We start from the raw sequence: 24660 nt of genomic DNA, 5'->3' as shown, positions 1-24660 counted from the left end.
AACAACCACCCTACCAACCATGTGTGTGTCTGTCCACCAGTCTGTCCCTAGAGCCATCCACCCATTCGTTCAAACAACAAACCAAGAACCCATCAAGGATCCAAGCCGGGAGGACTCAGGGAGGCTTCAGAAGAGGGAGTCCCGAAGGGTGCCTGGCCACTTGCAGGTGGGGCGAGATTTCAGGCGAGATCTGCACGACCTGATCCTGACAGGAACCAGAAGCGGAAAGCAGGCTGTGTCCTCCCCACCCAGCCAGCATCAGACTGCAGCCAGGCCGGCCCTGGAGCACAGGGCACAAGCCATGCCATCTGCTGTGCTTGCTGGGCACCGCATTCTGGACCTGCCGGCCTCGAGGCAGAGAGCTATTTGAGAATACTCGAGAGCAGCCTCCCTCCATGAGAGAAAAGAGTAAAAAAAAAAAAAAAAGGCCAGAGGCCGGTAACCTAGCCCAGTGGCTCTGTGCTTGACTAGCAAGCTGCCTGCAGACCATTCAGGTTTGAGGGCCGGTGTCCCATGTAAGGGTGCACCTCTTGGCAGAAGAGTGGATGGGTTGGAAGCCCAAAAACTTTTGTTGTTAGAAATTTTTTGTATGCTTTTACCCAGAAGCACCCACGAGCATTCAGGGGTTACTCCTGGCTCTATGCTCAAAAATCGCTTCTGCCAGGCTCCAGGGACCATAGGGGATGCAGGAATTCATTTTGTAAAACTCGAGAGCACTAGGGAGAATGGCTTCAAGGGGCAAAGCAGCAACAGAAAATTTATATATATATATATATATATTTTAATTTTAATCAAAATGGATTACAAATCTTTCACAATAATATTTTTGGTAGTGACATTGAATCAGGGCCATTCCCACCACCAATGTTGTCCTCCCTCCACCATTGTTCCCAGTACACATCCCATCTCCCCTCTTTAACTTCCCGGCTGCTAGTCTATGTGGTCCTCTGTGTCTAGTATGTAATAAATTGGGTTATAGAATCTTTGTCGTTGCCTTTAGATTTGGTGTTTATACCTGATAATTTTTTATTCCTACTTAATATTCAGTATTTCACTCTCCATTTGTGAGGTGTGTGGTTCAAGTTGTGTGGTTCTGTTTGCAGGAAAGAAAAAAATAATAATGAAAAAAATGGGGCAAAAATCAAACAAGAAAAAAATGGAGGAGTCCTGCTAGCGGCCATATCTATCAATTTAAGAGAAGAAAGGGAAAAAGGAAGAAAAACATACCAACAATACAAAAAAAAATAAAAGATAAAAATTCAAACAAAAAACTCAAAAAGCACCACAGCTATATAGACAACAGCCACAGAACAAAAACGGTCTTGAAATAAAAACAAAACAAAGCACTAAAAAAAAGAAAGAATAATAAAACTAAAAACAATTTTTGCTTATCTTTTTTTCTTTATGGCATAGCCAAAGTAAATATTGGAGAGATTAGAAAAGAATTTCCCTTGGCCTAAGAGATACTGGATTTCTACGCCTTTGAAGTATACTGTCATGGGAACGACTACAGGCTTTATACATGCTCTTTTACTCTCCCCTAGTCCCTTCTGTGGTGCCTGAAAACTTTCCACTCTGTCATGTATGATAAAACCATACCTCTGTAGCTAAAGACTTTGTTATTTTCACAGGTCAAACTGCCCACCATTTTTTTTTTTTTTTTGTCAAATTCGAGGGCAGTTGGGAAGGAGGGATGGGAAGGACATGTCTGAAATTTGATATTGTCAAGAAGTCAAGTGTGCATCCAAGGACATACATTAAACATGTAATTAAAGAGAAAAAGAAAAATTCAAAAGGCCCAGTGGACATCCAACCATCCACTTTGCTCTCCAAACAACTCGATAAACATTGTACCATCTATACATCTTTCCAAACAACACCCACCCAATCATCTGTTGTCTGTCTACCAATCAGTCCATATAGCCATCCACTCATTCGTTCAGACAAACAACAAACAAAAACCAAACAAGAACACTACCTGGGGGACCTGGGAGCCTTCAGAAGAATGTCCTATGCCTGTGAGGCCCAGAAGTAGACCAGAGGGACACCTGGGGGACTTGCATGTGAGGATAGAATTTCCGAAAACGGAAAGCAAGCTGCGCCTCTCCAACCAGACGGCCCCTCAGGGTGCAGCCCGGCCAGCCCTTGAGCACAGGACACATGCCATGCCATCCACTGTCTTTTCTGGCACCCTTCTGGGACCTGACTGCCTCGAGGCAGAAAGCCAACTAAGAGTCCCTGAGAGCAGCCTCCATGAGTGAGAAATAAGACTCAAAAAAAAAAAAAAAAAAAAAAAAAAAGGCCTGAACAAGGGGCCTGTGACCTAGCCAATTGATTTGGTGCTTGACTAGCAAGCTGCCTGGGACCAATCAGGTTAGAGGCCAGTATCCCATGGAAGGGTATGTCCTCTCAGCATATGAGAGGATTTTCTGAAGCTGTAAAAATTTTCTGGGCATCAATTTATTTTTGGGAAACTCAAGAGCATTTGGAGACAACGGCTAGAAGAGACACATCTGCCAAGCAGTACCAGAGAAATTAAATATTGTAAATAAGTAAAATAAGTAAAATGTGTACACAAGGACATATAAAATGAAAAGAAAAATAATTCAAACGGTCCGTGGACATTCATTCATCCATCTATCATTCCATCCAACCAACTAATCAACCATCACACCATCAATACATTCTTCCAAACAACCAAGCACCCAACCCACCAACCAACCACCTAAACAACCATTTGTCTATCTGTCCACCAGTCTGTCCATATATCCATCCACTATTCATTCAAACAAACAAACAAACAGCAAACAAAAAACAAATCAGGAGCTCAAGCATCTATTGTCCATCCATACATATATCATTCCAGCCAGCCATCAGGCCAGTCATTGATCTATCTATGTGTAAGTTGATCATATTCAATGTTGAATCAAATAAATGTGTGGAGAAGATAAAAGTGCTGCAGAATATGGATGAGTTGACCTAGGTGGCCTTCCCTTTGAGACATTGACAATAAGCATTGTCTAAAACAAATATACAAACATCAAAGAACCAATCAAGAACCCAAATATCTATCCATCCATCTATTCATCATTTCATTCATCCTTCAACCTTTTAGATTGTCCATCCATCCGTCATGCCATCCATTAAACCATCTGTCTATCCATTTTCCTATTGTCTTCCTGTCTATTCATCCTCCACCCATCAATCCATTCACTCAGCCAATCCATCCAGCCACATTCATCCCCTATCCTCCATTCATCCATCCACAAATCAATCCTTCATACTTCCATCCATCTACCCATCAATCCATCCATCCTTCCATCCATTCATCTATACACCCATCTAACCATCCATACATTCATATTCTTTTTTATTTTAAATATTGAAAGCTTCCAGAGTTTGAGTGTCATCCTTGCACAGGGGCATGCTAATCCCTATATCGTTCCAATTTTGGTATATCTGCTAATGAAGTGAGCACCCCCCATTCATATTCTAATAATATTGACTGCTAGTCTCTGCCAACAATATGTCCCAAAAGTCAAGGTGTCATTCATTACAAGGGACCTGTCATGGCAGACACTGGGCCAGGGAAGTCCTGGCTAGGATTATGACTTCCTGGAATTCACCGTTGCTGCATCCAGTCATGCAGTGAGAAGTCGAGATGCCATTCTCAGGTCACCTGTGGGGAAAGGGAGACTGTGGAGCATTCTTCTTGGGAGCCACTGGTTTTGAGTCAGAGGATGGAAAGGTCCTTGGTCTTCTGCAGAGCTGCGGGGTTCTCAGGCAGCCAAAGTCTAGGGGCACAGGGGTAGCCCAGGGAGCCAGAAAGGTTCCTGTGGGGCACAGCAGTAGCAGAGGCCTGGACGACAAGCAAGGAGTGACCCAAGATAAGGCACTCCTCCTCTGGGATAACCCTCCTCAAGACTCCTCCCTCATTCCTCCCTTCCTCCTTACAATTTGCAGGGGCCCAGGACTTTGCTCCCAGAATGCATTGCTACAGCGCCCAGGGACCAACGTTTCCTCCTCCTCGGGTGAGAGGCTCCCAGCCACGGCATTGCCTGACTGGACTGACTGACTGGATCTGGGCCAGACTGACTGGGCTCTTGGCACTGGGTCCACCCTAGGCCTGGCCAAGTGTGAGGAGCCTTCAGCACGGTGGGTCCCTCAAGTACCCTGACCCACGGGGCAGCTTGTCTTTTCCCCAAGGTGGGAGGCCTCGGGGAGCCTCCTGAAGAAGGCCCTGAGCCCAGCGGCCTGTAGCTTGTCCACCAGGGGCTCCTGGGCAACTTCAAGGTGGGGTAGGAAATTCAGGCTGAGCTCTGCCAAACCTGAAGCAGAACCCAGGCTGGCAGCTCCCCGCCCAGCAGGCCCGGCCCCTCTGGCTGCAGCCCTGATGGCTATGAGCACAGGGCACAGACACCCTCCTGGCTTGTTCTCTGGCAGCTCCTCGGGCACCCGAAGGCTGAGTTCGAGGCAGGCAGAGAACCAGCTTGGGGTCCACGAGCACTGCCTCCATTGGGAGAGATAAAACCCCAAAAAAAAGGCCCAAACGTGGGGCAGGTGCCCTAGCCTGGCGGTGTGGCACTTGCTTAGCAAGCCGCCCCACGCGGGTTCGAGGCCCGGTAGCCCATGTGCCGGTGCCTTAAGATCCTCTCGGCATAAGGGAGGATGGGTTGTAAGCCCCTGGAAACTTTTGTGCCCACTATTTTTTTTTTTGGTCAAACTCGAGGGCAGTTGGGGAGGAGGGATGGGAAGGACATGTCTGAAATTCGATATTGTCAAGAAGTCAAGTGTGTATCCAAGGAAATACATTAAACATGTAATTAAAGAGAAAACTAAAAATTCAAAAGGCTCAGTGGACATCCAACCATCCACCTTGCTCTCCAAACAACTCATTAAACATTGTACCATCTATACATCCTTCCAAACAACACCCACCCAATCATCTGTTGTCTGTCTACCAGCTCATGTGCCCGTGCCTTATGGTCCTCTCAGGAGGATGGGTTGTAAGCCCCTGGAAACTTGTTCCCACCCATTTCTTTTCTCAAACTCGAAGGCACTTTGGAAGGACGGCTGGGAGGGACACATCTGCCAAGCAGAATCAGAGAAATTTTATCTTTTAAAGACGTAAAGTGTGATTCCAATGACATTTTAAAATGGAAGCAGGTATTTAAGGACAATATAAAAAATTCAAAAAGGTCATTGGACATCCATCCATCCATCCATTCATCCATCCGTCCGTCCATCCATTCATTCATCCATTCATTCTATCTAGCCAACTAATCAAACATCTCACCATCCAAACTTACTTCCAAACAGCCAGCCAACCACACAACCTCCCAAACTACCATCCGTCTCTCTGTCCACCAGACTGTCCATACATCCATCCACCCTTTCATTCAACCACCCATACAATAAAGAACCAATCAAGCACCCAAATATCTATACATACTTAAAATATATATACATACATACATACACACAAACTTTCTTCCATCCATCCATCCTTTGGTTTGTCCATTTGTCCATCCGTCATTTCATTATTAATCCATTAATATTTCCATTTATCTATTTGCCTGTCTATCCATCATCCACCCATACATCCACCCATTTACACAATCCACCAATCCAACCAGCCACCAATTCATACATCATACAACCTCCATTCATCCATCAATCTATCCACACATACATACATACATACAATCATGCATACTTCCATCGGTCCATCCAACCATCCATTGAACCATATATACTTCCATGGGTTCATCCACCCATCCATCTACCAATCCATCCATCCCCCCACATATGGATCTACCCATCTATCCATGAATTCATACTTAAACTAAGAGCAATGAATGCAAGCCTCTAATAGAAGCCCACAGTTTATCTACCATCAGCATATGAACATCAGGGTTGCCATGCCATGCATAGACATTTCCATTTAATGAAACTCAGGTGGCCCACCTATTGGATCCCTGAATTTCCATGGATCGAGAACTGAGAAATCCACACAAAGTTCCTCAAAAGGCCTGCTGTGGATGTTTCTGCCCCTGCTTGGAAAGTTAAGAAATTCGAAAAAGAATTGTTTTAATTCATGCTATAGTTCTAACATTACATTTATGTCATATTTGGCTAATATTTTCTTTTAAAATCACAGGCTAAAATATGGCCTAAATCAAATTCTTTTGCTTTAAAAATTTCCAGCACCGAAAATTACTAAAAAATACAAACAAAAACATGACCATTTTCTAAATAGTGTTTAGCACAAAAATAAAAAACTATTTTTTCTTTTATAAATGTTCTTGCAGCCTCAGTTTCTGGTAACCAAGGGCACAGCCAAAATGCAAATCCTGGGTTATTAATCCTCCCCCCAAATGGAAACTAAACTTTACTAAATTTAGCTCTTTCTTTTACTTAAACTCTAAAATAATAAAGCCCATCCCAATAAAAATCATATTTCTAAATTTTTTTTTTACACTTAATGTTAGGTTGCTAAAAAAGCTACCTTAAGCTGTAAACTTTGACGGGCCACTTCATGTTTTCACCCACTTTAACTCATAAAGAATATGTCTCCCCACTAAAGTTGTTAAAAAGCAAAATGCTTGCAGAAACTGGCACAAATCGTGGGGCCATCAAAAAAAAAAAAAAGCTAGTTGTCTCTCTCTTCTCTCTTTTTATTTTGTTTCATTTTGTATTTAGGTGCACAAAGCAAAAATGACATCAAAGTGCCTAAAACTCCCTAAAACAGCCAATTAAAAACAAAAAGGTAAACAAATTTTTTCTAATATTTTTAAATAAAAATACAAAACTACATTAACTAAACACAATTGCAATAATTTATTCAGGTTGTACATAAAATTTGTCCCTGGTTCTTTAAAAAAGATGTCTGTCCCTAACAGACTAAAAAAATAAACCAAAGCACTCTAAAATTTTATAAACAACACCATCAAGGAAAAGCTCATCATCTGTCAATGGCCTCTTCTGTATAAAAACAAATTATCAATCTTATAAATAATAAACCTAAATTAAAATGTATGGCTCAACAGAACTTCTGGAAACAAAACAAAAGACTCCATCCTATGCTTCATTCTAGGATTGGTGCAAAAAAAAAGACTACCAACTACAGAAGACTGATTAAAAAAACAGTGATGGAAAAGAACTTCTAGAACCGTAAAGAAAGACTCCCTTTTAGGCTCCATCCTATGAGCTGTGAAAATATCAAGATTTTTAGTTACAGATGTCTGATCTTATCATCCATGACTGAAAGAATAGTTTCCAGATACCACAAAAGGACCTAGGGGGAGTAAAAGAACAGGTATGGAGTATGGAGTTATGTCCATGACATTATACTTCAAAGGCAGAGAAACCCTGTATCTCTTAGGCCAAGGGAATTTCCTTTCTAATCTCCTCAATATTTAATGTGCCTATTGAAAAAAAAGAAGCACAAATTAATATTTGGTTGTTATTGTTTTTGTTGTTTCTTGTTTTGTTTTTGTTTTGTTTTCTTTTATGTTTTTGTGCTCTGTTTGATTTTTATTTCGGGACCAGGATTATTGTTCGGTGGTTCTCTTTATTGCTGTGGTGCTTTTTGAGATTTTAGTTTGATTTTTTTTGTATTGTTGTATGTTTTTCTTCCTTTTTTCCTTTCTTCTCATAAACCTGTATTTATAGCCTCTAGAAGGACTCTTACCTTTATTGCTTTTTTTTTTTATTTTTGCCCTCCCCCCTTTTTTTTCTTCTTTCCTTCAAACAGAACCACAGAACTTGAGCCATATTGTTCTGCCTCACAGACTGAGGGGAAATAATGAAGGATACCAAGACCAGATAGTCGAATGAACATTGAGTAGAAATAAAAAATGATCAGACTTAGGTACAAAATCCAAATCCAGTGATAACAGGACTGATACTCAATTTACAACAAGCTAGACACACAGAGGACCACTTATAATAGCAGCCCGGGGTGGGGGGTCAAAGAAGGAGGCTATGGGATGCATGCTGAGAACTGGGGTAGAGGGAAGACAACATTGGCGTCAGAAGGCCCCTGATTCAATGTCACTATATACATAAAATTTTACTGTGAACGATTTGTAATCCACTTTGGTCAAAATAAAAATTATTATAAAAAATGTGAGGCTCAAAAGGCTAACTTAAAAAATCATAGGCTTCTTAAGTTTCTAAATTGTATTAAAATATAATATTTGGCTAAATTATAAGGTAAACTCAAAACTAAAAAAAAAACATTAAAAATAAACTTCTGTTGGCTTTGGCTACTGCCCCTCCGATGAAAACAATTAAAAATTTTATAAAACTAACTGCCCCTGATACTGTTAAAGCTTTTGGTGCTGCAAAGTTTTGTTCTCCTATAATGTTTAAAAACATATAAAGGCCTTAGGGCAAACTTTCCTTATAAAAATCATAAACTAAAATTTCAAAGGCCTTTAATATTTATAAAAATTTAAAAATTATATACTAAATACAGATGAAAATATGCAAAACATCTGCAGCACAGAATTGGCAATTTTCACATCATCTGTCCACTCGCACTGCTCTGTTTGATCTCCTACAAGTCTGTATTTGTTTAGATGTAAGTTGATCGCATTCAATGTTAGATAAAATGGATGTGTTGAGAAGATGCAAGTGTGATAGGCTTAAAATAGATATTAGTTCTTCAAGGGGGCCTTCAGTTTGAAACATTGACAATAAGCATTGTCAACAAAAGATTCCTGCCTTTACCCAAAGGCTTGTTTGGAACCATGAGAACAGAAAGTAGAGGAGCCTCCCCACCCCTTTACCCCCGGTATGCAGTTTCTAAGGTCATCAGATGGAGGAGGTCATGGAAGCAGAGGTGTCAGTGCAAGGGACAAGTCATGGCAGAGGAATGGACCACGGTTGTCCTGGCTAGGGTTCTGACTCCCAGTAACTCATCGTTGCTGCATCCAGGCATGAAGTGAGAAGTCAAGATGCCACCTCTCAGCTCACCTATGGGGAAATGGAAGACTGTGGAGCATTCTTCCTGGGAGCCACTTGCTTTGAGTCAGCTCAGGGGATGGAAAGGTCCTGGTATTTGGTAGAGCTGCGGGGAACTCTGACAGCCAATGTCCAGGGACACAGGAGCTGCCCAAGGAGCCAGAAAATTTCCTGTGAGACACAGCAGGAGCAGAGGCCTGGGAGACAAGCTAATCATGCCTAAAGAAAGGCGCTCCTCCCCTGTGGGATAGCTATCCGCAAGAATCCTCCCTCATCCCTCTCTCAATCCTTCCCCACAGTTGGCAGGAGGCCAAGCCTGTGCTCCCAGAATGCATTGCTGCTCCAGGGATCAACGTTTCCTCTTCCTCTTCCTCGGGTAGGCGGCTCCCAGCTGCTGCTTTGGCTTGACTGACTGACTGGCCTCTGGGTGCAGGGTCCACCCTCGGCCTGCCGAGTGTGAGGAGCCTTCCCTACAGTCAATTCCTCAAGTCCTCTTAACCCTGGCTCAACCTGTCTTTTCCCCAAGCCGGGAGGCCTGGGGAGCCTTCAGAAGTAGGCCCCTTGCCCATGGGTCTGGAGCTTGACCCCAGGGGTGCCTGGACGACTTGCAGTTGCAACGAGACCTTCAGGCCAAGCTCTGAGGTACCCTCTGGGCCAGACCCGAAACAGAACCCAGGCTGGCGGCTTCCCACCCAGCACACCGGGGCCCTAAGTCTGCAGCCAGCCCGGCCTGTGAGTACAGGGCATACAAGGGACACCCGCTGGGCTTGATCTCTGGCAGCTCCTCGGGCACCCGAAGGCTTATTTGAGGCAGACAGAGAGCCAGCATGGGGGCCACGAGCACCCCCTTCATTGAGAGAGATAAGAGCCCAAAAAAAAAAAAACAAAAAAAAAAGCCCGAACGTGGGGCGGGTGCCCTAGCCTGGCGGTGTGGCACTTGCTTAGCAAGCCGCCCCACGCGGGTTCGAGGCCCGGTAGCTCATGTGCCGGTGCCTTAAGATCCTCTCGGCATAAGGGAGGATCGGTTGTAAGCCCCTGGAAACTTTTGTGCCCACCAATTTTTTTTTTGTCAGACTCGAGGGTACTTGGAAAGGACGGCTGGGAGGGACATGTCTGAAATTCAATATTCTCAAGAAGTCAAATGTGTATCCGAGGACATAGAAAAATGAAAATGAGTATTTCAAAAGAAAAAGAAAAATTCAAATAGTGCAGTGGACATCAATCCATCTAGTCTACTAACCAATCAACTCATCAAGCATCCCACAGTCCATCCATCCTTCCAAACCACCACACAACTGACCATGAGTCCGTCTGTCCACCAGTCTGTCCATATATCTATCCACCCATTCATTCAAAAAAAAAACAAACAACAAATAAAGAACCAATCAAGAATCCAAAACTGGAGGACTAGGGAGAACCTTCAAAAGAAGGCCCTGTGTCAATGTGGCCTGGAGGGAGTCCCAAAGGGTGCCTGGGCAACTTGTATGTGGGATAAGAGTTTCAGGCCTCGAGAGCTCTGGCGAGTTGGGCCTGACTAGAAACGAAGCAAGGCTGGTGCCTCCCAAGCCAGCTGGTTCCTCACTCTGCAGCCATGCCAGCCTCTGGGCACAGGAAACATGCCATGCCATCTGCTGTGCTCTCTGGGTACTGCTTTCTGGGACCTGAAGGCCTCGAAGCAGAGAGCCAGCTAGGAGTTCCTGAGAGCAGCCTTTGTGACAAATAAGATTTAAAAAAAAAATGGTCCAAACTTGGGGTCAAGGATCTAGCACAGTGTCTCAGTGCTTGACTAGCAAGCTACCTGCAGACCAATCAGCTTAGAGCCTCTCTGCATAAGAGAGAATGGGCTGGAAGCCTCAAAACTTTTGTGGATACAAATTAATTTTGTGAAACTCAAGAGCAATTGTGTGGAAGGCTGGGATGGACACATCTGCAAAATGGCACCAGAGAAATTGATTATTGTAAATAAGTCAAATATGTATCCAAGAAAAATTAAAAAAGGTTAGTGGACATCCATCCATCATTCTATCTAACCAACTCATCAATCATCCCACCATCAATCCATCCTTCCAAACAACCACGCACCCACCCACCTACCAAACCATCTGTCTGTTTGTCCACCAGTCAGTTCATATATCCATCCCCCCACGTGTTCAAGGAAACAACAAAGAACCAATCAAGACCCCAAACATCTATCAATCTATTCATGCATACATCAATCACTCCATTTATCTGTCCATCCATCATGCCATCCATTAAAACATCTGTCTATCCATATGTCTGTTGTCTTTCTGTCTATCCATCACCCAACCATAAGATATCCACCCAGCCAATAATCCATCCACCATATTGTAAATAAGTAAAATGTGTATCCAAGTACATATAAAAATGAAAATAAAACAGGTATTTCAAGAGAAAAAGAAAAAGTTGTCAGTGGAGATCCATCCATCATTCTTTCAGACCAACTAATCAAATATCTCACCATCATCCATCCATCTAAACAATCACCCAACCAACTAATCACCCAAACAACCATATGTGTCAGTCTGTCAGTCAGTACATACATCCATACACAAAATCATTCAACAAAGCAACAATGAACCAATCAAGTACCAAAATTTCTATCCATACAAACATACAACATACACTAGGAAAACTAACATGCAATACAAAAATCCCTCCTCACACCTATATTAATAGCAGCACTATTTACAATAGCCAGACTCTGGAGAAAACAAGATGCTCTTCAACAGATGAATAGCTAAAGAAACTTTGGTACATATACACAATAGAATATTTTGCAGCCTTCAGGAGACATGAAGTCATAAAATTTTCCTATTCATGAATGGACAAAGAAGCTATTGTGCTGAGTGAAATAAGTCATAGGGAAAGAGAGAGACACAGAAGAGTCTCATATATCAATGGGTTTTAAGAAAAATCAAAGACAGTGTAATAATGCCCAGAGACAAGGGATTTAAGGACTGGCTCACAATAGGAGCTCACCACAAAGAGTGGTGAGTACAGTTAGAAAAATAATCACACTAACAACTAGCATGACAATGTTAATGGGTGAGAGAAGTAGAATGCCTGTCTCGAATACTGGCTGGTCGAATACTGGCTGGGGGTGGTGTGGTGGAAGGACATAAGAGTATATTGTTGGTGGGAATGTTGCAATGGTGAAGGAGGATGTTCTTTTGGTGACTAAAACTTAAATACAGTCACAGTGTTTAAAAAATAATAATTAAAAAGAAGATCTGGGGCCGGAGAGGTGGTGCTAGAAGTAAAGTGTCTGCCTTGTAAGCACTAGCCAAGGAAGGACCGCGGTTTGATCCTGCGGCATCCCTTATGGTCCCCCCAAGCCAGGGGCAACTTCTGAGTTCTTAGCAAGGAGTAACCCCTGAGCATCAAACGGGTGTGACTCAAAAAACAAACAAACAAAAAATATACATTTTCAAAATGAAAGAGTAATACAAATAAAAAACAAAAAAATTAAAAATTAAAAAAACTGTCATTGGACATTCATTCATTTATACATCCATCATTCTGTACAACAAAGTAATCAAACATCCCACCATCAATACCTCCATCTAAACAACCAGCCACCCAAACCACCATCCGTCTGGCTCTCTACCAACATTTCATTTATCCTTCCACCCATTCATTCAACCAAACAAAAAATAAATAAAAACCAATCAAGCACCCAAAAATATATCCATACATCCATACAATAATCCTTCCATCCACTCATTCGTCTCTTTGTTTGTCCATCCATCCATCTGTCTTTTTATCATTAAGCCATTCGTTTTTTTATTTATCTATTTGCCTGTCTGTCTATCCACCATCCACCCATCCAAACATCTACCAATTTACACATCCAAATATCTACCAATAGAAGCAGCCACCAATCTATCCATCATCTATTCTCTGTCCATCTATCTATCCATCCATCCGTACATCAATCCATCCTTCCATCGATCTACACAACCATCGATTCATACATGCATAATTACGTCTAACATTACATCCACCCATTCTTTCATCCAACGATCCACTTATCCATTCAACCTTCCTGCATCCATCCATTCAAACATACATACATACATACATCTATCGATCTATACAATCATTCATCCATCCTTTCATACACCCATCCTTCTACCGATCCATCGATATATTCACAAAACCTTCAAACTGATCCACCTTTCCATCTATTTATCCATCCAACAATCTGTCCACTCATCTATCCATCTATCCATCCTTGGCTAAGAACATTGGCTGCCAACCTCTGGTAGAAACCAACAGTTTATGTGCCATCAGCTTATTGACATCAGGATGGTAGTTTTCACATCATCCGTTCGCTCACAGGTGCTGTATGATCTCTTACAAGCCTGTTTTTCTTTAAGTGTAAGTTGAACACAGACAGTGTTGGATGAAATGAATCTATTGAGAAGAAACAAGTTCTGTAGACTTCTATGGATTGATCTAGGTGGCCTTCAGTTTGAAAACACTGACAATTGTTTATAAAAGACTGTTGACTTTACCCAAAGGCTTGTTTGGAACCCTGAGAACAGACACTAGAGGATCTCCAGGTTTGCAGTTTCTAAGGTCCTCAGGTGGAAGAGGTCATGGAAACAGATGTATTAGGGCAAGGGACATGTCAAAAAATAGAGATGGGCCACAGCAGACCTGGATAAGGCTCTGACTTCCAGTAAATGATCATTGCTATAACCAGTTATGTAGTGAGAAATTGAGATGACACATCTTTGGTCACCTGTAGGGAAGAGAGTCTGTGGAGCATTCTTCATGGGAACCACTGGCTTTGAGTCAGCTCAGGGGATGGAAAGGGCCTTGTCGTCTGCAGAGTTGTGGGATTCTGTTACAGCCAATGTCTAGGCCTCAGGAGTAGCCCAGGGAGCCATAAATGTGCCTGTGGGGCACAGGAGGAGCAGAGGTCTGGGAGACAAGAAAGAGTGGCCTAAGGAAGTGCACTCCTCTAGGGTAGCCCTCCTCAGGACTCCTCTCTCCTCCCTCCCTCCCTCCTCGCAGTTTGCAATAGGCCAGGCCTTTGCTCCCAGAATGCATTGCTGTAGCACCCAGGGACCAACGTTTTTTCCTCCTCCTTGGGTGAGAAGCTCCCAGCCTCTGTTTTGACCTGACTGATGGGCTGACTGACTGACTGACTGACTGACTGGGCTCTCGGCTTGGGTCCACGCTGCCTCGGGCTGGTCAAGTGTGAGGAGCCTTCAGCACAATCGATCCCTCAAGTCCCCTGAGTCCTCTGCATGCTAGCCCATCTTTGGAAGTAGGCCCTGTGCTCACAGGCCTGGAGCTTGACCCGAGGGGGGCCTGGACGACTTGCAGGTGGGGCGAGACCTTCAGATCAAGCTCTGAGGTGCCAGTTGGGCCAGACCCGACACAGAACCCAAACCCAGGCTGGTGGCTCCTTGCCCAGCCTGCCCGGCCCCTCACTGCAGCCTAGTCGGCTGTGAGCACAGGACACACAGGACACCCACTGGGCTTGTTCTCTGGCAGCTCTTTGGGCACCCAAAGGCTGATTCAAGGCAGGCAGAGAGCCAGCATGGGGGCCACGAGCACCCCCCTTCATTGGGAGAGATAAGAGCCCAAAAAAAAGGCCCGAACATGGGGCGGGTGCCCTAGCCTGGCGGTGTGGCACTTGCTTAGCAAGCCGCCCCACGCGGGTTCGAGGCCCGGTAGCCCATGTGCCGGTGCCTTAAGATCCTCTCGGCATAAGGGAGGATGGGTTGTAAGCCCCTGGAAACTTTTGTGCCCACCAATTTTATTTTGTCAAACTCGAGGGCATTTGTGGATGTCAGCCGGAAAGGACATGACTATCAAGCAGCACCCAAAAAAAATTCAGTATTGTCAAGAAGTCAAATGTGACCAAGGACATAGAAAAATGAGAACAGGTATTTCAAGAGAAAAAGAAAAGTTAAAAAAGTGCAATGGACATCCATCCATCCACCTTTATATCCAATCAACTTATCAAGCATCCCACAGTCCATCCATCCTTCCAAACCACCACCCAACCAAACATATTATGTGTCTTTCTGTCCATCATTCTGTCCCTATAGCTATCCACCCTTTCATTCAAACAACAAACAAATAACCCATCAAGAACCCAAGCCGGTAGGACTCAGGGGAGCTTTCAGAAGTAGGCCCTGTGCCCATACGGGTGGCCTGGAAGGAGTCCAAGGGGCGCCTGGGCCACTTGCAGGTGGGGCGAGAGTTTTAGGCCAAGCTCTAAGGTTCTGGCTGGGTCAAACCAGAAGGAAAGCGCAACCCAGCCTGGTGCCTCCCCACCCAGCCAGCCCCTCAGGCTGCAGCCAGCCCGGCCCTCGAGCACAGGGCATATGCCATGCCATCCGCTGTGCTCTCTGGGCACCGTTTCTGGGAACTGGCATATGCCATGCCATCCGCTGTGCTCTCTGGGCACCGTTTCTGGGACCTGCCAGCCTTGAGGCACAGAGCAACCTAGGAGTTCCCGAGAGCAGCCTCCCTCCCTGAGTAGGAGATAAGAGTTTAATAAAAGGGCCGGAAACTGGCTGCACACCAATCAGGTTCGAGGCCGGGTGTCCCATTTCAGGGTGCAACCTCTTGGCAGAGGAGAGGGAGGGTTGGAAGCCCCAAACATCTTTTGTGGGTATCAATTTTGGGGGGAAAACTTGACAGCATTTGGGGACGACAGCTTGGAGGACACATCTGCCAAGCAGCACCAGAGAAATTGAATATTGTAAATAAGTAAAATGTGTATCCAAGGACATCGATAAATAAGGAGGGGGGGAATTACAAAAGATCAATAGACATCCATCAATCCATCCATCATTCTTTTTTTTTTTTTTTTTGAGTGTGGTTTTTGGGCCACACCCGGCAGTGCTCAGGGGTTACTCCTGGCTCCATGCTCAGAAATTGCTCCTGGCAGGCACGGGGGACCTTATGGGACGCTGGGATTCGAACCGATGACCTCTTGCATGAAAGGCAAACGCCTTACCTCCATGCTATCTCTCCAGCCCCAATCCATCCATCATTCTATCCAACCAACTAATCAACCATCCCACTGTCAATGCATCCTTCCAAACAACCAATCAACCAACCAAACAACCACCCACCCACCCACCTATCCAAGCAGCCATCTATCTGTCCACAAGTCTGTCCATATATCCATCCACTCATGCATTCATTCATTCATTCAAATAAAGAACCAATCAAGAATCCAAACATCTATCATCCATCCATCCATACATACATAAATACATCATTCCATCCATCTTTCTGTCTTGCCACTTATTAAAGCATTCATCTATCCATTTGTCTGTTGACTTTCTGTCTGTCCATTGTCTACCCATCAGATATACACACAACCAACAATCCATTCACTGTCCATCTATCCATATATCCATCCATCTATCCATCCAGTTTTGTTCTAAGAGCATTAACTGCAAGCCTCTGACAGAATATGTGCCATCAGCTTTTCAACATCAGGGTGGCAATTGTCACATCATTCCTCCACTCTCACTGCTCTATCTGATCTCCTACAAGCCTGTATTTCTTTAGATGTAATTTGATCACATTCAATGTGGGATGAATTGGATGTAGAAGATACATTGAATGAGAAGATACAAGTGCTGGAGAATATGGATGAGTTGATCTAGGTAGCCTTCTATATGAGACACTGACCATAAGCATAGACTACAAAAAATGGCTGCCTTGACCCAAAGGCTTGTTGGAATCCTAAGAACAGAAACTAGAGAGCTCCCAGGGTTGCAGTTTCTAAGGTCCTCAGATGGAGGAAGTCGTGGTGTCAGTGAAAGTGTCAGTGCAAGGGACAAGTCATGGCAATCTTGTATATAATCAATCTTATATAAAAACAATAAGTTAATTATTCATTAAATATTAGGATAATTTATAGAAAGTTTATTTCACCATTAAAACTTAGTGTGGAGTTGACCTCTCAAGGCCATATTATCCTTTAGATATGTACCTCATTTGCTTGTCTCCCTCTTTTGTTTGCTCTTCAATCTCATGTTCTTTTGAACAAAGAAGCCCCTCTCACTTCCCTCACTACAGGTTTATTCAATAAAGTCCATCTTCTTACACTAAAAAATATAAAATAAAACTTTTGTGATAGTAGGATGCCTTTATTTTCCTTCATTTTATGACATACAGGCTCTACAATACTCACAAAAATTAAATATACTGTTTAATATACAGAATATTTTTCAAAATTGGTATTCGAGACCTTTCCTCACTTTATTATCCATAGCAGTCTATAACTTTTCTGAAATTTAAAATTAGCTTAAATTTCTTTCTAAAACAAAGATACAAAACCATCTATAGTTCTATCCCATTTCTTTCTTTATATTTCTCTTTATCTAGCATGTAATCTTCCAAAATACAATGTTAACTTTTATAATTTTTTTAAATATTTCCTATAAAAACAAAATTGGAGAGTTGAATTCTAGAACTGTGTTTATCTGAGAGGAAAGATGGACAGTAAGTGTTACTGGGACATTGGTGGAGAAAAGAGGGCAATCTGGCGGTAGATGTGATTTTAGAAAAATATATGCATGTAGATGTCAATCACAGGGGCCAGAGTGGTGGTGCAGAGGCAGGGCGCAAGCCTTGCAAGCAGCTACCCTGGAACTAATTGCGGTTCAATCCCCCTGCATCCCATATGATCCCCCAAGCCAGTAGCAATTTCTGAGCACATAGCCAGGAGTAACCCCTGATTGTCATTGGGTGTGGGCCCCCCACCAAAAAAAAAGACAGTAATGTAAGTTACAAAAGCTCAATTTTAAATTGGGTAAAATAAAGGGAAAGATAAAATAAAAATAATGGTTTTTTTATTTTTGTTTTGTTTTTGTTTTTTTTCGGGCCACACCCATTTGATGCTCAGGGGTTACTCCTGCTAAATACTCAGATATTGGCCCTGGCTTGAGGGGACCATATGGGACGCTGAGGTATCGAACCGTGGTATCGAACCGTGGTCCTTCCTTGGCTAGCGCTTGCAAGGCAGACACCTTACCTCTAGCACCACCTCACCAGCAATAATAGGTTTTAATACTGTATTAAATATCTCATTATTTTATCCCTGCCCACCCAGTGGTAAAGTGATAATTGGGGTTGATGGTAGAATATGTGTTCATTATAAGCCCTGGGTCTAGAATATATGTCTATGCTCTGCCATCTAACCTATTTTACCATACCAAGCATTTATTTCTTGATGTTAAACATTGTTTCTATTATGTACATATTTAATAAGTTCTATTATTTTACTTAAATTAGCAAGGAGTTTTAAATTTTTATATGAATTACTTACATGCATTCTCTGTACTCTATAACTAACAGATTCTATTTTTCCTAATCACATGTTTACAGTAATTACTGACCAAATTGATATGTAATAACTACTATACTTTTCTAAATTTTGTATATTAATGCTGTTCTTAGTTTATTGTCAAATATCAACTGTAATTTATCATTGTTTTTTAGGAAAACTCTTACTACATTGCCTTGATATATATTACAATTCTTGTTTCTTATTATTAGTACGATCTATTCAGCAAAATATTCAAGGAAATATGCATGATCCAAATTCTGTATCTTGGAAGAAAAACTATATAATGGGAATAAGTGGAAACATTTTATTTTTATAATCTCAACTGTTGTTGGTACTCATTCCAAACTTCTAACATGATGACAAATATTTCTTATAGCATCATTATCCCAATATTCTTCTAGTGCCAATGCCATTACCACATTTTCATGTATAACAATATTTCTAAAGAGATTCAAATCCCTGAAGTGTTTCTTGTACCTTAAGGCCACCTTTTAATTTTAATGTTAATATCTTGTCATATGTTATTTTCATCCTGAGAGGTTTAATTTTGTTTATCTTTCTATCTTTCGGTTATTTATAGACCTTTCAAATATTATTTTATGTTTATCTCTATTTCTAAGAAAATAGGAGTGAACGTTTGAACTTCTAAATTCCTCATTCCATTGAATTTTCCTTGACTTTTTCTCTAATTTTATTTTTAGAGAAAATATATATGTTCTTTTATATATATACACACACACACACACACACACACACACACACACACACACACACACACACACACATACAGCATTCATTTACGTAAAGAAACCACCTACTTAGGTATCCTGTGGTAGGTTTCTTACTGATTTTGTTAGGGAGATCAAAGGAGGTATCTTTTCAGAACCAAACACAAATCAAAAACGGTGGATTTATCTGGAATCTGCTCTGTATTCTTCTATTTACCGTTCCACCAGAAATTTGTAAAGACAGCAGTACCTTTCAATTATCATGTTTCTTTCCGAATGTAATAACCAATCTCTATTTACTGTTTATTTTGACATCATTCTTTGTTCCTTAGTATGATTATTCCTCTGATCCTTTTTCTTATAGTGGTAATATCTCTTATATTTTGCATTTTTAAAAAACCTTTTATTTGATTCTAGGAAAGATCTGACCACAAAGACTTTATTTATATTTTAGTTAACCATAAAACATGGCTTAAAGTTGGAGAGCTAGTATACAGGTTAAGGTTCTTTCTTTGTATACCACCAGCCTCATAATTAATAGGAGTGATCATTGAATATAGGGCTAAATATGAATCTAGAGTACTGTCAGAGGTAGTCTTACTATTTCTGCCAAAAATTAGATTAACATATGATAATTTACCAAATTAGGCCTGACTGCATCTATATATTTAGTTGCTTTAACTTATTTTTACTAACTGATTTACATAAAACATTTATATATGAATATACACATACATATTTTAAAAGAATATATTAGTTATATGTTCCAAAGACACAATGTTACCAAATCATTCACACCACCAAAGAACCAATTATTTCACTAACTTTTTTTTTTTTTTTTTTTGGATTTTGGGCCTCACTTGGTGACACTCAGGTGTTACTTCCTGGTTATGCACTCAGAAATTGCTGCTGGCTAGGGGGACAATATGGGATGTCAGGGATAGAACCCAGGTCCATTCTGAGTCAGCTGCATGCAATACAAACACCCTTCCTCTGCGCTATTGCTCCAGCCCCCAACTTTTTATCTTATACTCACATTTACTATCAAGTGTATAGCCAGAGTAAGATTCATTTTCATTGACATCATCTTTTTTTGCTTTGTTTTGTAACACACATATGACTGAGATATAGTATTTGATTTTCTCTAATATTACTTATTTGACATAAAACAACCCTTTTAGAGGGAGATATGGGATGCATAGTGGGAACAGTGTGGAGGGAGGACAACACTGGTAGTGAGAATGCCCTTGATTCATTGTCACTATGTAGCTTAAAAACTACTGTGAAAGATTCGTAATTCACTTTGTTCACAATAAAAATTAAACATAAAAATTTTAAAAATGACCATTTGAAGTTTTATACACGATGTAGAATGTAACCAGATTTTATCTGTTTTTATAACAGTAAAGAATCATGTCCCACCTTCTCTTTATCTATTCATCTGTAGTAGAATACTACAGCAATTTTAAAGTATAGAAAAACAGTGCTGCAATGTTTATTGCATATATCACCAAAATTAGTATTATATTCTTGCATAGTAGCTATCTATAGACATATTACTAAATGCTATGTAAATTCTACTTTTTTCTTTGAATAATTAACTGATTGGTTTTTGTTGCCTTATCTGGCAGTGCTCAGAGGTTACTCCTAGATCTGTACTCTATGAGGTGTGTGGTTGACATCATGCAAAACAAATACTTTACTCACTATACTATCATTCCAGTCCTTTTAATTATGCATTAATTTAGGAGTAAAAAAATCTGTATTATTTCCCACAAAAGATAGGCCCATTTGTCTTCCACTGATAGAAAATAAGGGTTTCTTTTTTATTCTCTTTTTTGATATAGGCCATTATTACCTCTGTGAAGTAATATATTCTTGTTATTTTTATTTTCACGTTATATGATAAGAAGTGACAAGTCATTTTTCATATTTTTGATTGTCATATATATATATATTCTTAAAGAAATTCCATTTTTCTTGAGGTTTGTTGTTTCTTCTGTTAGATATTTGCCTTTAATGTTTATACATTCAAAATTTATTTATTTTTGTTTTCATAATTTCTTTATTTTAAGCACCATGGTTACAAGCATGTTCATAGTTGTTTTTCAGTCATAAAATGTACACCACCCTTCAGTCAACTTTCTCACCTCTAATGCCCCACACTTCCCTCCTCTGCCATCCCCTGCTTGTCTTCAGATTAAGCATCCTATTTTTATCTCTCACTATCATTATCATGGTATATTTTTTGATTTATGTCTAACCTGATTTTCTAAAAGTTCCATATCTTCACTTAATTTCAGATTACAAGACTAACATGCCCAATTGACAAACCTAGACATAGCTCATATAGTTCCCAAGAACATTGGAGTCGCAAATTGAAATGTAAACATTAAGAAACATGGTACTTGGGGCCGGAGAGATAGCATGGAGGTAAGGCGTTTGCCTTTCATGCAGGAGGTCATCGGTTCGAATCCCGGCGCCCCATATGGTCCCCTGTGCCTGCCAGGAGCAATTTCTGAGCCTGGAGCCAGGAATAACCCCTGAGCACTGCCAGGTGTGACCCAAAAACCAAAAAAAAAAAAAAAAACAAAAAAAAAAACAAAAAAAAAACATGGTACTTATGTCATTGTAACATATTATGATCTTTTATATAAGGGATGATTAAGAGTACAGATGACCCAATGAAATTCACAAGTAAATCAACCTCTCATTTGAATACTCCAGAAATTTTTCATTGCTCATTCAGGGCTGAAATAATATTTTCTTGTTTGTTTTTTTTATTATAGTTGACCTTCCATCCTTGTACCCATTTTGCACTTTGAAAAAAATCTGAAAATTTTGCACCTTGCATTTTGCATTCAAAATATTTATTTTGTGAATTTATTTTTTCTTATAATGGTAAAGAGATAGATCAATTTTGTTTCCTAATCCATCTCTCTAGTTTGTGTCTTCTCATTAGCCCGTTTAGTTTCTGCAGAAATAATGGTCAACAAGCTCATAATTACTCAGTATTGGGAAAATCCAACCCAAGACAGTAAAGAGATACTATCTACCTCAGATTTACGGGATTAAAAAATATAGAAAGAAAAATAAATTTCTCTTGCGAGAATTTTCTCCAGTGAGACTTTAAGGCACTTAAATTTGTGTGCAGTCCCTGCTATGTCTGGTCTGGGTTCAATCCAGGGCACCAACATGTTCCCTTAGCAGTACCAGGAGTGATTCCTGAGTACAAAGTCAGGTGTAACCCCTGAGCATCACCAGGAATGACTACAAAACAAATGCAATTAATTTATTCAGTAAGTAAGCAAGTAATTAAGTTTAAAAACTGCCATCTGTGTTGGCATTCTTCAATTTCAAAGAAACTTTCATCCACTCTTGGTGAGAAAGCCATCTGGTTCAACCGTGTTGGGAAGCAGTATGGAGATACTTTACACAGAAAAGAATAATAGCCCATACAACCCAACAATGAAACTGCCTGTCGGCATTCTCAAGATGCGAAAGTGTTCACAATAAAAAACATATTTCTTCAATTGTTTATTGTAGCTCTTAGAACAACTATGATATGTAATCAACCAGGAAATCCAAGATGAGTGCACAAAATATAAACACACTGGAAGATTTACTGCCACGAATGATAAAATAAAGCAATTTTCTACAACTTGGCTAAAACTGGTGAATATTATGTTAAATGCTGTTCTTCAGAATTATTAATACAAGCTGACCCTACTTATCTCATATGAAATGATAAGACAAGAAAATACAAGGTATCCAAAGGGTTGGAGATTTAGGTTAATTATAGAAATGTGGACAGTGCAGAAATGACATCTAGGGTTGTTATATTGAGGAAGATCAGAAATAAGAGGGAAAGGGCTAGTATCTCTAACACATTGGTGGCATAGAGTTAGCCCCATACCATATGCACACAGAGATGTATGTGTATCTATAAATCACAGAAACAACAGCCATTCAAGCAGGACAACAAAACTACAATAACTAAACTCAAGGAGACAGTCTGTTGGGTCTGATGGAACCTGGTAATAGAATTGGTATTGTGACATTTGATGCCAGAAAATATATGTTGACATATATATATATATACATATATATATGTATAAATTATCTGGCTTTTTTCACATTGCACTGTTTGATGCAAATTGAGTTGATACTTAGTTTCTTATGAAAATGCATTGACCAAAATCTTTCTTGTCATTCAGTTCCCTCCGGTGCAGTTTGTCTGTGACAAGTCTCATACCCAGATTTCACAGTACTGTTGAAGAGTGATGATGATACAAACTTTTCAACTGATTTTATTTGCTGATATTCAATATTATACTTGAGTTTTAAGTCTATCTTATTGATTAGTCAATCAAAGATACTCTGGAAACAGTATCTTGATTTATTTTTTTTAATGAAAGAAGAACATTGGCCTTTTATGTAGGTTGTCAACAATGTGTGTTAATAATAATACATAAGTGAGGGCTGTCATAGTCTTTTTTAACGTGTTTTCTTGTGTTATGTAAAGATTATTTCATAAACTAATAATCAAAATGTTTGAATCTTTTACTAAATATACATTATAAATTTTGTCTAAAATGCAATCCATTATTTTATGTTATAAATGAATTTTAACAAGGTGTTTTGTACTCTACATTTTCTCATATAACAGTTGTGATACCTTTCTTAATATAAACTAAAAACATTTTAAAACAATCTCTATTTCTAGACAGTTTTGAAATGGCTGCTGACAGCAATAGCAACAATAACGCAACAAAAGAAACCAAAATGTAGCCTATTCTTCTGAATTTGAACCTATTTCTAGAAATCGGCTTTATATCTAAAATAAAGCTATCGATCCATCAGTTTATCCATATTTATTTTTTTCTTTAAAAAATAAGCCAGTGTCAGACAATAGAACACAAAGCTTTCTCAAAGCTTTCTCTTAATCATTTCAATAAAATAACCTTTGTCAACCTGCACTACAATTCTCTAACATTAAATTCAGAATGAGATCCCCTTTATTTCCTTCAGACTCTTTTTTTCTTCTCTATTTTCATCATAACTATATGATGGCAATCTTGAATGTTTAGTTATCTATAAATAGAGTAATAAATGCATGTTCAAATGAGTTTTTACTCCAATGACTACTTAATGTGGATAAGTTAAAAAATCTTTAAAGACTTGAAACTTTAACTTGAATTAGTTGATAATATATTACTTTGATTAAAACATTTTAAATTAGTGGAATTTTAAATTCACTAGAGGGCATTTAAATTTTATTAAGGAAAATTGTTGATAATGTATCCTTTTAACTTTTTGATCATAGTGCATTCAGGGATAAAAAATTTTGAGAAGTAAAATACTTTCATATATTGTGTTCTATTGTATACATTTTTATGTTGTGCATACATTAAATTAAATAATGATTATTGTTACTAAAAGTAATTTTGGGACCAATCTTAGGCTGTGGTGGGTGACTAATTTATTATTCTTTTCTGAGTCACACCAGGCAGTGCTGAAGAATTAGTCTTGGCTTTGCTCTTAGAGATCTCTCTGGAGGTTTCCTGAAACAATATGTGGTGTTGGAGATTGGACCCAGGGTCATCT

At 40.2% G+C, this 24660-nt stretch overlaps 1 non-coding gene across 1 annotated transcript; it reads right to left on the bottom strand.

Moving 5' to 3' along the window:
- Positions 1-3375: 3375 nt before the first annotated feature.
- Positions 3376-3478, bottom strand: LOC126021763 (U6 spliceosomal RNA). Its single transcript, XR_007500238.1, has one exon. It is a non-coding gene; the product is annotated as a U6 spliceosomal RNA (small nuclear RNA).
- Positions 3479-24660: the final 21182 nt, after the last annotated feature.

The sequence above is a fragment of the Suncus etruscus genome, chromosome 10 (genome assembly GCF_024139225.1).
Source record: "Suncus etruscus isolate mSunEtr1 chromosome 10, mSunEtr1.pri.cur, whole genome shotgun sequence".
NCBI classification, from domain to species: Eukaryota; Metazoa; Chordata; class Mammalia; order Eulipotyphla; family Soricidae; genus Suncus; species Suncus etruscus.
Note: the sequence above shows the minus strand (reverse complement) of the source record. Positions and strands in the feature narration are given on the sequence as shown.